This window comes from Pleurodeles waltl, chromosome 11, assembly GCF_031143425.1.
Source record: "Pleurodeles waltl isolate 20211129_DDA chromosome 11, aPleWal1.hap1.20221129, whole genome shotgun sequence".
NCBI lineage: Eukaryota > Metazoa > Chordata > Amphibia > Caudata > Salamandridae > Pleurodeles > Pleurodeles waltl.
This window is the reverse complement of record NC_090450.1, coordinates 938,326,573-938,338,870: the sequence shown is the minus strand read 5'-3', so window position 1 is coordinate 938,338,870 and position 12,298 is coordinate 938,326,573. Positions and strand designations below refer to the sequence as shown.

The window sequence follows — 12,298 nt, the reverse complement described above, 5'->3', positions numbered from 1 at the left end:
AGCTTTGCGTAGTGGCAGTATCGTAGCCAATGAGGTCTAACCGAGGCGCGATTATTGCTTATTGAAAACTTTACCCAATACCCCGCCATGACGATTTGAAATATAGTCGATATTGGCAATTTTTGACAGTCTCCAAGGAGACTGAATATTAATGTATAAAAATAAGATTTTTTTTAGTAGTTTATGTGAACGTGTTGGTGTCGGCTAGACCACACAGAGTTTATTTTCTTTTAGTTCACTGTTTTCGATTTAGTTTTAGTGTGTCGGAGTTTCTGCATCCGGCAGGCACTTTCAGGATGCTTTCGTCTTGATTAGTTTTCGTATTTCTGTTGGAAGCCGTTTGTTATCAACAGGATAATGCGGAGAAAGTTCGCTCAGACTGTATGCAGTGTTTGAAACAGAACGAGAGCTGACGAAGGTGTCGAGCGTGACTTTTAACGTTATATAAAGTGGCATATTTAGGAGCCCCTAGCGCCTCCTTGCTCCACATTTCCGTCCTTTTTTTTAGACGCAAATGTGGCCCAACGAGGCCAAAAACGCCGCGCCGTTTTTTAAATGCGACGTTACCATGGTGGCGTTAGGGTGGCGTTCAGGGGCTCAAGATAAGTGGCAGCTCCACTTTTCATAAATCTGCCCCAAAGTGCATTTCTAAACCGCTTCAGGGCACTCAATTACAGATGTTACCGAGCTCAAGGACAGAGGCGTACCATCTATTGGTACAGCAGGTGCCCAGGGGGCCGCTTTAACCCTAATTTTTCCCGTATTTTATCATTCAAACAGCAACAAAAGGGCCCATTTCCTTCCTTGCACTAGGGACCATTTTTTCACCTGAGAGGGATGAAAAGCTATAAGGTATATTTGAGAGCCCCTAGCGCCACTTTAGTGCTGCCATAGCGTCATTTTTTTTTTACGCTAAGGCAGCGTTAAAGTGGCATTTTCCCCGGACCGTATTTACAAAGTGGCTCAATGCATGCATTGCACCACTTTGTAAACCCTTGCGTCATATTATGTATGGAAGGATGCAAGGAGGGCGTTCCTGCACTAGGAGAGGCATAAAAATGGCACAAAGGAATCTACGAGATTCCTTTGTGCCATTTTTACCTGCAATTTTTAACATTGTTAAAAAGAGGCTGACATTGGTTACAATGGGCCTCTGGGTGCTTTGCAGGGTTAGCGTCATTATTGTTTATGCTAATCCTGCAAAGCACCGGACTAGCGTAAAAAATTATGAGGCTAGTCACCCTAACTACTGCCATGGTGCGCCGTATTTTAAATACGGCACTACCATGGTGGCGTGAGGGGGGCGTTAAGGTGCGCAGGAAAAATGACACTGCACCTAGTGCAAGCACAACTTTTCATAAATCTACCCCTGAGCGTGTATGCCCTGTTTGAATACTACGACAATGAGGTCACACAAAGATTCCTTGCATGGTTGCCTCGTCCAACTCAGCTACCAGATCCGGCACATGTGTAGACTGCACGAGCACAGGGCACAGAACGTACACAGCGGCATGTTCCATGCACGCAATAAAACTTAGGGCCAGATTTATGAAAAGTGGAGCTGCACCCAGTGCAGTGTCACTTTTCTTGCACCTGTAGAAAAGCACCCTCTTTTTGGCATGGTTACCCCCATTTTTTGCCTAATGTCAGTGTGTTTTTAACTGTGTTCACTGGGATCCTGCTAACTAAGACCCCCAGTGACTGTGCTCTCTTTCTCTAAATTCAGTTGTTCATGGTCTTTTTCACTCCATAATTGGTATACTGGTGCCCCCATGTAAGTTCCTAGTATATAGTACCCACGTACCCAGGGCACTGCGGCACCAGGTGTCCCACATGGGCTGCAGCATGTATTATGCCACTCATGGGAGCCCATGCAAAATCTCTCTGCAGGCCTGCCATTGCAGCCTGCGTGGAAGGGTGCGTGCACTCTTTTTACTACAGGTCACTGAAGCAGGTTACTGTAAGTCACCCCTATGGCAGGCCCTCCTAGCCCAGAGGGCAGGGTGCATGTACCTGTGTGTGAGGGTGCCCCTGAATGAGCTGAGGTGCCCCCACAAACTCCAGCTCCATTTTCCTGGACTTTGTGAGTGCGGGTAAGCCATTTTACCTGTGTACTGGACATAGGCCACTACCTATGTCCGGCTACATAATGGTAACTCCAAACCCAGGCATGCTTGGTATGAAACATGTTGAAATCATACCCCAATACTGTTCCCAGTATTGGTTGTATGATCCCATGCACTGTGGGGGCTCCTTCGTGGACCCCCCAGTTTTGCTCCTACCAGTTTGCAAGGTCTTCCTGGGCAGCCTCGCTGCTGCCACCCTCCAGACAGGTTTCTGCCCTCCTGCTGCTTGAGCAGCTCAAGCCCAGGAAGGCAGAACACAGGATTTCCTTTGGGAGTGGGATTGGGAGATAACCCCTCTCCCTTTGGAAATAGGTGTTACAGGGCTTGGGAGGGGTAGCCTCCCCAAGCCACAGGTATGCTTTGAAAGGCACATTTGGTGCCCTTCTTGCAGAAACTGGTTGGCACCAGTCCAGGGATACCAGTCCCTGCTATGGTGCGAAACTGGACAATGTAAAGGGGAGTGACCACTCCCCTGTTTATCACCACCCCAGAGCTCCTACAGGGGATCACTTGGTTCTGCCATCTTGAATCCAGGATGGGCGAGAGGCCCCTGGGAGCATCTGAGTGGCCAGGTCAGGCAGGTGATGTCACAGCCCCCTCCTGATAGGTGGTCACCCTGCTAGGTGACCAATCCCCCTTTTAGAGCTATATAGGGTCTCCCTCTTGGGCGGGTCCTCAGATTCGACGTGCAAGATTCCAACAGGACTCCTCTGCAATGTTTACTTTTACTTCTGGCCACTGGAACCGCAACTGGACTCCACAGGAACCGACAATCTGCAGCTCCAGTGACGACTTTGCCTCTGCAACATTGTTTCTCTGGCTCCTCCCAGCTCCTGCAACATTTCCCTGGCTGTGCACCCTCTGAGGGTGGTAAGTCATCAGTCTGCACAAAAGAAGTAAGAAGGAATCTCGCTTGGAGTGAAGGAGTCACTCCCCAGTATCTGCAGCCACCAACGGCTCGACAACCAGCCACGTGGATCCTCTCTCCTGCAACTCTGTGTGCATCCTGCAACCCAGGTGGTGGTCTGAAGTTGTCCCCTTGGTCCTCTCTAACAGATGCCTATCTTTGGAGTGGGTGAGTCTTTGCCCCTCCTTGCATGACAGTACTCCTGTGCACCACGACTCTAGCAGCTACCAAGGCTTGTTGGCTCTTCATCCAAGGAATCTTCAGGCTCCATGTAGTCCTGTCCTCCAGCTCTCGTCTCTGACATGGACAGTCTCCTTCCTGCTACTCCAGTGATTTGGAACTCTCTGCCAGGTGTGCTGAGTGGGCCTCACCGCGACTCCTGTTCTTGCTGCCAGCGGGTCGCCTGTGGGGCCTCCATCTTCGTCTCAAGACTCTTCTAGTTCGTGGGGGTCACCTGGGACTCCCCTCCATGGGTTGAGTCCCCTCTGACTCTCCTGGTCCCCAGCATTTCTACAAACTTTTTTTTTAGGAACTCTTGCCATTGCCAAGTCTTGTTAGTGGTTTTCCCTCACCACTTATGTGCTGCATCTCTCCTCGCGATGTGGAACACCGACTGCATCACTCCTGGAACTCCTCTTCTGCTCTTGTGCTGCACAGCCGGCTCCTGTCCTTCCTCGTCAACCTGGTTCAGCATCACCAGAAGGGTGGGTAGTGGCTCCTGACCCAACCGGACACTCCAACTGGAACTGGACTGCTCCCCTTCTTTTGCAGGTCCTCTTCTGGCAGACTCCATCTTCAGTTTCTTCCAGTCTTGCTTGGGTCTTGCATTGTCCTTCTGCAAAGTTTCTCTGTGGGTTTGGGTGAAAAACAGGTAATTACCTCTCTTCTCCAGGTCGCTGGGGGTCACTCTTGTATTTACCTATTGGGGTCCCAAGTGCGTTCAGCTCCCCTCTACAGGTCTTACTCACCTGGGTGGGGGTCCGACCTTCACATTCCACTTTTTTAGTACATGGCTTGTTCTCCCCCTAGGGTTTCTGTTGCATACTGTTCTTTCACTGTTTTCTATTGCATTTCAATGCCTTTTCCTATGTACCAGTGTGTATATATAATTGTGTTTACTCACCTGCTAACAGAGCATAACCTATATAGTAATTTAGTATTGATGTTACCAAATAAAGTACCTTTATTTTTGTAACACTGTGTGGTTCTTTCATGTGTGTAAGTGTTGTGTGACTACAGTGGTATTGCATAAGCTTTGCATGTCTCCTAGATAAGCCTGGCCTGCTCATCCACAGATACCTATAGAGAGCCTGGCTTCCTGGACACTGCCTACACTACACTAATAGGGATACCTCGACCTGGTATAGGGTGAGAACACCTTAGGCATATACCACACACCAGGCCAGCTTCCTACATTGGTGGTCTAGCGTCGGGATAAGCACTTGCAATTGCCTTACCACTCTGCCACTGGGTACTTTCCACAGGAAAGGCTAGTACTGTTAGGTACACAATACATCTAGTATTAGGGATCTAGTCTCCTGAGTTTGGGTAAGCTAGGGGTTGGTATAGCCCTTGCTCCAAACTTTGCTGGGAGCCTAGTGCGAGAGTAGTTAGGGACTCTACACCACTCTAGCTAGCTGACATGTCTTCAGCAGAGCATACCTCTCAGCCCATGGATTCTCCCTATGAGAACCGGACCTTCCAAGAACTTAGGGAGATATGTGCTGAGAGAAAGCTGAAGACAGGGAGAAAATCCAATAAATTCTACTTCTGGGCCGGCTCCTCCAGGATGGCCAGGAACATGCTGGTAGCCAGGAGGTGAGGAGGAAGAAGAAGAGTCTGACCGTCCAGTGCTAGAAAAAGATGATTTAGCCACTGAGGTGGGTCAGGAATACCCAAGGAGGATCAGGAAACGTCTAGACACACCCACAGTCCTGTCAGGAGCACTGTTAGCAGTTTAAAGGGGGGTCACACCAGTAGGTCCACCTTTGTCCATAGAGGGCTGGTTGAGAGGGTGTCCAAGAATAGGAATAGATCCTCCTCTGCCCACTCTCACATCTCCTTGATATCTGAGGGAACCCACTGCTCAACTTCAGGGGAAGAATCCCTAGGCAGGGAACTCAGGCAACTGAGAATAGAGGAAGCCAAGCTGAGGCTGCAGTAGCAACAGCTAGCCTTAGATAGGGAGGCCTTGGCAGTGGAGAGAGAAATGCAGGGGTTGGGGTTAGGACCCCTACATGGCAGACGTACTAGTTTCAGGGACAACAGGGTCAAGGAGGACTCTTTCGACTCTAGGAACCTGAACAAAGTAGTCCCACCTTACAAGATGGGTGATGACATGTACAAGTGGTTCACTGGTCTGGGGAGGGCCTGTAAGGTACAGCGGGTCCCTCAGAGGCAGTGGGCAGCTATTTTGTGGCTCTCCTTCTCTGACAAGGGTATGGACAGACTCCTCACAGTCAGAGAAGAAGATGCAGACAACCACACAGTTTTAAAATCTGCACTTTTAGGTGCCTTTGGTCTGACTACTGAACAATATGGAATCAAGATGAGAGAGACCAGGGAAGAGTCCTCACAGAATTGGGTTGATTTTGTGGCCTGTTCCTTGAAGGCCCTGGAAGGCTAATTGCATGGGAGCAAAGTCAATGATTATCAGGGCTTATACAGCCTAATCTTAAGAGAGCACATTTTGAATAATTGCGTGTCTGATCTGCTGCATCAGTACCTGGTGGACTATGATCTGACCTCTCCCCAAGAACTGGGTAAGAAGGCAGACAAGTGGGTCAGCACCAGGGTGAGTAGGAAGGCTCACACAGTGGGTGACCACAAAATGAAGGAAGCAGGTAGGTCTCAGTATAAGCGTGGGGACAAAGATAAAAAAAAAGTCTTTATCAGCCCACAAAACCCATCTGGTGATGGGAACAAATCCTCCTCTTCCTCTTCCTACTACAAAAAGCCTTGGTGTTATGTTTGCAAAAACAAAGGCCGTAGGGTAGGGGAGAGCTCCTGCCCTATGAAAGGCACCACTAAGTCTTCCACCACTACTACCCCCACTTGTACTTCTAGTTCCCCTCACAATAGCAGTAGCGGTGGGACTACTAACAGTAGTCAATCTAAGAGTGTATCTGGGCTCACCTTAGAGTCTGTAGTGGGGTCTGGGCTAGTTAGAGAGACCACTGAGGCTGTCTTGGTCCCTGCTGGGGGCATTGACTTCGCCACCCTTGTTGCCTGTCCCCTTAATATGGGTATGTACAATCAGCATCCCCTCATAAATGGTGGTGAGGCTGAGGCCTACAGGGACACAGGTGCCAGGCTCACTATAGTGACTGAAAAACTGGTGTCTCCTGAGCAACACCTACTTGGTCACACGTAATAAGTGACTGACATTCAGAACAAGACCTTGTTCCACCTCATGGCAGTTATTGATTTCAGCTGGGTGGGTGGGTGGGTGGGGGGAGGGGGGTGTAACAGGTCCTAAAAAGGTTGTGGTTTCCTCAGACCTAAGTGTAAAATGTCTACTAGGGGACGACTTGGAGACCTCAGCTTTGGCAGAGGTGGAATTGGAGGTGCACGCAGCAATGCTGAGCATCCAGGGCATATCTATGCCCTTACCAGAGCACAGGCTAAGAAGCAAAAAGAGCAAGGAACCTTGGAGCCTGGAACAATGGCCTAAGAGCTTCCTAAATCCAAGGGCAGGAACTGTAAGAAGTTATGCCCTACTCCAGCCGCCAGTGAGGATTCAACTCTTGAGGGTTCAGAATCCACTCCCTGGGTGGAACCTACACCAGAGGAGCTTCAAGCTGACACAGCTGAACTCTTGGGTGCAGGGGGGCCACCAGGGATGAGCTCAGTAGGGAACACCAAGTTTATCCAACACTGGAGAGCTTGAGGCAGCAAGCTGCAGCACAACAGGCAGGGGATGTCAGTGGCACCCATAAGGTGTACTGGGAATACAGACTCCTTTATTCAGAGTCCAGGGATCTCAAAGTTGGTGCCACCAGAAGATTGGTGATCCCTCTGAAATGTAGGGAATTTCTGTTGACCCTTGCACATGACATTCCCCTGGCAGATCACTTGGGGCAAAGTAAGACTTAGGACAGGCTTGTCCCGCACTTTCACTGGCCCCACATGTCAGAAGACACAAATGTGTTTTCTCGCTCCTCTGTCACTTGTCAAGACAGGTGGCAACCCAAAGGCCCCCCTCACTTCCACTTCCAGTGGTTTTGGTTCCCTTTGAGAGGGTTGGGGTAGATATTGTTGACCTCTTAAACCCTCCATCAGTCTCTGGGAACTGATGTATACTGGTGGTAGTGGACAATGGCACCAGGTAACCGGAGTCCATTCCTCTTAGGACCACTACAGCTCCTGCAGAGGCCAAAGCCCTCCTCATTATCTTTTCAAGGGCGGGCTTCCCAAAAGAAGTGGTATCAGACAGAGGTGCAAACTTCATGTCTGTATACCTGAAAGCCACGTGGAAGGAACGTGGTGTGACTTACAAGTTCACCACCCCTTACCATCCCCAGACAAATGGCTTAGTAGAGAGATTTAATAAAACTCTCAAGGGTTTGATAATGGGGCTCTCTGAAAAACTCCGCAGGAGATGGAATGTCCTATTACCATGCCTTCTCTTTCCCAACAGGGAGGACCCTCAGAAGGGTGTGGACTACGGCCCATTTCAAGTTCTGTTTGGGCACCCTGTTAGAGATCCCCTTGCTTTTGTTAGGTAACGCTGGGGACAACCTCTCAGGCCCCCAAACAAGACATAGTGGACTATGTGCTTGGCCTCAGATCAAGGATGGCTGAGTACATGAAGAGGGCTACTAAAAACCTTCAGGCCAGCCAGGAACTCGGGAAGCAATGGCATGACCAGAAGGCTGTCCTAACTGTCTACCAGCCAGGACAGGAAGTGTGTGTCCTGGAGCTTGTGGCTCTCAGGGCACTCCAGGCAAAGTGGACTGGTGCCCACACCATTGTGGAGAGAAAAGGGGGGGTCAGCTACCTGGTAGACATTGGCACTCCCGGAAGCCCCCATAACCCCTATTATGATAGATCAGACATGGCTCTGCTCATGGCTACTGATGAGCGACAGGAAGAGGAAAGAGACCCTCTCCCTGACCTCTTCTCCCACAATACAACTGATGGCTCAATTGATGGGGTAGTCCTTTCTGTCTGCCTCTCTGAGTCCCAAAAGGAGGACTGTAGAAACATCCTAGGGCAGTTCTCAGAACTCTTCTCCCTGACACCTGGTCAGACCACACGGTGTAAACACACCATTGACAAAAGAGACAGTTTGCCTGTGAATAGCAAAATTTACAGACAACCTGACCATGTGAGGGAGTGCATCAAATCTGAAGTTCAGAAGGTGCTAGACCTAGGGGTTATTGAGCCCTCAGATAGCCCTTGTCCAGCCCTGTAGTGCGTGTCCCAAAACCTCACTCCCGAGATGGAAAAAGAGAAATTAGGTTTTGTGTTGACTACAGAGGTCTCAAAACAGTTAAAAAACACTGATGCTCATCCTATATCTAGGGCAGATGACAAGTATCTGAGCACCTTTGACTTGACTGCTGGCTACTGGCAGATCAAGTTGGCAGATGATGTTAAACCCAAAACAGCATTTTCCACCCCTAGTGGGTATTATCACTTTACAGTGATGCCCTTTGGGTGAAAATTGCACCTGCCACATTTCAGAGGCTGGTTTATAAAGTTCTACAGGGGTTGGAAAGCTTCAGTGTAGCATATCTGGATAATATAGGTGTCTTTAGCTCCAGCTGGGAGAATCACCTGGTCTACCTAGGACAGTGGTCTTCAAACTTTTTTTGGCCACTCCCCCCCCCCCCCCCAGAAAACTTTTTTAGAGGTTGGGCCCTCCCTCCCCACCACTACCAGAGGACAATTTCTGTATGTTGGTACTCTGCATCATCAACAGCTATCACCACCTGCATATCCCAAATCATAGCTGGTTATATTTGGCAAATAATATTGAACATGTGTTTAGCAAACTGAAGATTTGTGACTGCCTATGGGCCTCACTTACAAGAATCGGATGCGCCGACATTGATGCGTCAGATTTCTTCTGTTTCCCTATGATCCCCTAACAACGTCATAGATCCTCTGTATTTACAATACAGAGCTCCATGGTGCACGTTTTCACAGATGCATCAGAAAGTGTGATGCATCTGTTGGCGCTGAGCTTACGCATTGTTGGACAAGATCCGTAAAATGACACTGCTCTAGCAATGTGAGGAGGCTCTCCTTGGAAAAACCCCAGCATCAATTTTACGCCTACTCTGAGCAGGCGGTACAGTTTTGACGCAGTGAAGTCTCAAAATGACAAAGTGAAATGTAAATTTAACTGCGTCAGAACTATGTGGCTTTCTCCCTGGTAAGGCCTACCCTGCATACATTATACCTGGGGAAGGTATAATGTGACGGAAAGCTTTACAAACTGACGCATTGGGCCCCGTGTGTCAGTTTGTAAATCTGCAGCAGTTCTGTGCACTGCTAACGTCACTGGTGCGCCCATAAAAAAATGATGCAGCAGTGGTGTAAAGGGCATGTTAATTAGGCCCACAATATCACGGTCCCCATACTTTTTTACGGACTTCAACCGCTGCTTCCAGTTTGTTGGTATAGTCACAGCAAAGTAGCAAACATAAATGCATACAGTATTCTCCAAAGTGTCGGTTCTGCTTTACACACACGAGCAGAAAATTGGTTAGCTGCTGGTGTGCTCTCTGACCTACTTGAAGCGATTCTTAGCAAAAATATCTCCTTCGACTGTTGAAGAGACATATAGGTCTTTGAAGTTACTACTTATATAAATAAGGGGGCAACATTGATGTTTTCTTATTGCCCCCTTTCTTCCCCTTAATATGAGTCCACCATTTCCCGAGTTTCTCATTTTACAGATGTTCTCCGGCACACTCTAAGATGTTTTCGAAACGACGAAACCAAAATTGTATTTTTTAAAGGTGTAAATGAAATGCAGCAAATGCAACTGTGTAGCTCAATGAAACGGCTCACCTGCAGTAAGTGCTGTATCGAAAAATGTAGTTTACCATTTACATTTCTTTCAATGATTACCATGCCTCCTTGGTAAACATTTGAAGACATGCTTTAAGAATTCGTGCTTCTTCCATTTCCACACCACATCGCTAGCAGCATGGACCCCATCTTCACATGAAGAGCATCAAACCTGTAACTAGGATGCAGCGCTACCTGTGCAACTATTTAGCATAAAATTTCCCAGAGTTCTCTGCTCGCCGGTATGGAATATTTGGGGCAGAGAGTGGACGGAACCTGATAAAACAATCCTAACAAAGTGTATTATTTTGCCTGTTAGAAGCCAGTGGAGGTGTAGTAATTCTTGGACAACTAAACGTTTCCTTGGTCTTTGTATCATGAGGTGGTACCCCGAGACGCACCTTTATTCGCCTTTTTATTGTTAGCTTTGCGCAGTGGCAGTATCGTAGCCAATGAGGTCTAACCGAGGCGCGATTATTGCTTATTGAAAACTTTACCCAATACCCCGCCATGACGATTTGAAATATAGTCGATATTGGCAATTTTTGACAGTCTCCAAGTAGACTGAATATTAATGTATAAAAATAAGATTTTTTTTAGTAGTTTATGTGAACGTGTTGGTGTCGGCTAGACCACACAGAGTTTATTTTCTTTTAGTTCACTGTTTTCGATTTAGTTTTAGTGTGTCGGAGTTTCTGCATCCGGCAGGCACTTTCAGGATGCTTTCGTCTTGATTAGTTTTCGTATTTCTGTTGGAAGCCGTTTGTTATCAACAGGATAATGCGGAGAAAGTTCGCTCAGACTGTATGCAGTGTTTGAAACAGAACGAGAGCTGACGAAGGTGTCGAGCGTGACTTTTAACGTTATATAAAGTGGTATATTTAGGAGCCCCTAGCGCCTCCTTGCTCCACATTTGCGTCCTTTTTTTTAGACGCAAATGTGGCCCAACGAGGCCAAAAACGCCGCGCCGTTTTTTAAATGCGACGTTACCATGGTGGCGTTAGGGTGGCGTTCAGGGGCTCAAGAAAAGTGGCAGCTCCACTTTTCATAAATCTGCCCCAAAGTGCATTTCTAAAGCGCTTCAGGGCACTCAATTACAGATGTTACCGAGCTCAAGTACAGAGGCGTACCATCTATTGGTACAGCAGGTGCCCAGGGGGCCGCTTTAACCCTAATTTTTCCCGTATTTTATCATTCAAACAGCAACAAAAGGGCCCATTTCCTTCCTTGCACTAGGGACCATTTTTTCACCTGAGAGGGATGAAAAGCTATAAGGTATATTTGAGAGCCCCTAGCGCCACTTTAGTGCTGCCATAGCGTCATTTTTTTTTTACGCTAAGGCAGCGTTAAAGTGGCATTTTCCCCGGACCGTATTTACAAAGTGGCTCAATGCATGCATTGCACCACTTTGTAAACCCTTGCGTCATATTATGTATGGAAGGATGCAAGGAGGGCGTTCCTGCACTAGGAGAGGCATAAAAATGGCACAAAGGAATCTACGAGATTCCTTTGTGCCATTTTTACCTGCAATTTTTAACATTGTTAAAAAGAGGCTGACATTGGTTACAATGGGCCTCTGGGTGCTTTGCAGGGTTAGCGTCATTATTGTTTATGCTAATCCTGCAAAGCACCGGACTAGCTTAAAAAATTATGAGGCTAGTCACCCTAACTACTGCCATGGTGCGCCGTATTTTAAATACGGCACTACCATGGTGGCGTGAGGGGGGCGTTAAGGTGCGCAGGAAAAATGACACTGCACCTAGTGCAAGCACAACTTTTCATAAATCTACCCCTGAGCGTGTATGCCCTGTTTGAATACTACGACAATGAGGTCACACAAAGATTCCTTGCATGGTTGCCTCGTCCAACTCAGCTACCAGATCCGGCACATGTGTAGACTGCACGAGCACAGGGCACAGAACGTACACAGCGGCATGTACCATGCACGCAATAAAACTTAGGGCCAGATTTATGAAAAGTGGAGCTGCACCCAGTGCAGTGTCACTTTTCTTGCACCTGTAGAAAAGCACCCTCTTTTTGGCATGGTTACCCCCATTTTTTGCCTAATGTCAGTGTGTTTTTAACTGTGTTCACTGGGATCCTGCTAACTAAGACCCCCAGTGACTGTGCTCTCTTTCTCTAAATTCAGTTGTTCATGGTCTTTTTCACTCCATAATTGGTATACTGGTGCCCCCATGTAAGTTCCTAGTATATAGTACCCACGTACCCAGGGCACTGCGGC

At 48.0% G+C, this 12,298-nt stretch overlaps 2 non-coding genes across 2 annotated transcripts; both read left to right on the top strand.

The window, feature by feature from the left end:
* LOC138266705 (U4 spliceosomal RNA) lies at positions 1-141 on the top strand. The gene has a single exon (XR_011199638.1). It is a non-coding gene; the product is annotated as a U4 spliceosomal RNA (small nuclear RNA).
* A 10,338-nt stretch (positions 142-10,479) lies between these two features.
* On the top strand, positions 10,480-10,620 carry LOC138266716 (U4 spliceosomal RNA). Its single transcript, XR_011199648.1, has one exon. It is a non-coding gene; the product is annotated as a U4 spliceosomal RNA (small nuclear RNA).
* The last annotated feature ends 1,678 nt before the right edge of the window (positions 10,621-12,298 follow it).